Source organism: Anneissia japonica, unplaced genomic scaffold, assembly GCF_011630105.1.
Source record: "Anneissia japonica isolate Jap-2015-1 unplaced genomic scaffold, ASM1163010v1 scaffold277_len1293397_cov203, whole genome shotgun sequence".
NCBI lineage: Eukaryota > Metazoa > Echinodermata > Crinoidea > Comatulida > Comatulidae > Anneissia > Anneissia japonica.
The window spans coordinates 1,256,247-1,258,203 of record NW_022719460.1 but is presented as its reverse complement, the minus strand read 5'-3'; the positions used below and the strand labels follow the sequence as shown (position 1 = coordinate 1,258,203).

At 33.8% G+C, this 1,957-nt stretch overlaps 1 protein-coding gene across 2 annotated transcripts in view; it reads left to right on the top strand.

The window, feature by feature from the left end:
• The first annotated feature begins 1,296 nt into the window (after nucleotides 1-1,296).
• LOC117110913 (solute carrier organic anion transporter family member 4A1-like) overlaps nucleotides 1,297-1,957 on the top strand; it is a 25,077-nt gene continuing 24,416 nt past the window's right edge. Inside the window, exon 1 of one of the 2 annotated variants that reach the window (XM_033253746.1) lies at nucleotides 1,297-1,406. The gene's annotated coding sequence lies outside the window, so the exon portion shown is untranslated. The remainder of the gene's footprint in view (nucleotides 1,407-1,957) is intronic. The other variant, XM_033253747.1, reaches the window with a different exon arrangement.

Genomic DNA, 1,957 nt, shown 5'->3' with positions numbered 1-1,957 from the left:
GTATATGCTGACACGCTTTAACCAACTGGCTTTACCTCTCAGATTCTAGAGGCCATTGATTTCACTCCCCCTATATTATTCAGGTACAGCATACACACTTGACACACATCAAGGCAATTCACCAATAGGGAAAATTTCCCGCCGATAAATAAACGCGAACTGTACTGGGTAAAGACAACTTGATTTCTTGCTTCGAACAAGGTATCCATTCGTAGAAGTCATATGATGATAAGACTATACATATATACATACACACATATATACACCCATACATACATACATACATTTATATATACATATAATAATCATAAACATTATGCGTAATATGTATTTAGTAAAATAAATTAAATTTAACTAAAATATGGAAGAAACATAGGAAGGAAGAAGAATAGGAAAGAAATTTGGAGCGGCTGAAATATCTATCGAAAGTAAACAATAATAATCATTTTGTCATTATTGCATCAGGTTTTCGTGAAAATTTGTTGGCACTAATCATCAGAGGTCAAAGTGCCGGCAGCCCCACCCCCTCCCCCCCCCCACACACACACATACAAACACAGTTTGCTGTAATCTCGAAAAGAAGCCAATCTCGAAAAGAAGTTCATCGGCTTATAATCAAGATAATATGAGCTTCTTTGGAGATAGTAGGCCTACTTACATTCAGCCTTACGTTTTCTTTGATTATGATTACGATAGCGTGTCGTTTAGGCCTCATAAATTATAGTTTATCACCCTATCAAGGAATAAAAACTGATGAGGGAGGGAGGGTTTTTTTTTTTTTTTTATTTATTTTTTTTTTTGCTAACCCCGCCCTCATTTTACCGATGTTCACAAGTAAATCAATGTTTAGGGACATATATAGAATTAAATTTATGTCTTTGTTGTACCAGTACACATATTTGCAAGAAATCCAGAGCTTTTCAAGTTAAAAAAGATGGAAAAAAGACCGTTTGAAATAAAAATATATGTTAATTGAAAAAAAAAATCAGATTTTCCCCAAAAAGTGATGAGGGAGAGGGTGATAAACTAATAATTTTTTTTAATGGAGCCTTAGCATAGTTAATATTTTTTTTTAATAAAACAGAATTCGAATTCCATAGTTGAAAAATATTTTATAGTAGAGATTCCAAAATATTTATTTTGAAAAGAAGTCCTCCTATTTAGTTTGCAAAATTAATCTCGAAAGTAGCCCATCTCGAAAAGAAGTCCAGGTTTTACGGATACTGGATCAGAAATCAGCTACTGCATAGATTCGCTGCTGGATATATATTAGCGCCCTCTCTAGTTCAATGCTGTTGCGCTTTGTTGTTGGACTGATCCATTGATAAAATGTACACTTGGCTACACTATCTTGCTTACAATATTTTTTCAGAGTGGAGCTGGAGAATGTTTGTTTGGTTTGAGTGGTAAGTGATATAATCGCAATTATTTTACTTCTCCTACAAAAATTCTTTAGAAATATATTCCGATTACTACTTACGCCCATGTATAAATGAATGGCTTTGGTTGAGTAAGAAGTGGCCATGATGCAAAGAGTGGCCCCAGGTTTTTTGTATGTAGGCACTGTACTTAGCGCTTTATGCATAAATTTACAATAGGCTGGCCGTTGGTCTTGACCAACTCTACTGTACGGTACGATTCTATCCGTAAACTTATTTTATGGAAATCGGCTTTTGTATCTTTGTTGAATAATGTTTTTCTGTACTTAAGCCTGGGTCCATTATGTATTGTGTACTTATTTATTCATCCATGCACAGTATCTTCTGTTTTGATAAATATTGATTTTTGAGAATGGCTCGAAGGAGGAGGTGAAGAAGGTGTGTTCGGGATTGAGAATGTATTGGCTGTTGACGTTTGTGGTTCATTTAAATATGTCAACTATTAAATAGAAGTAAATTTATAATTGTCAATTAATTTTGTTCATTTCCTTTACAATATATATAGGCCTATATATATA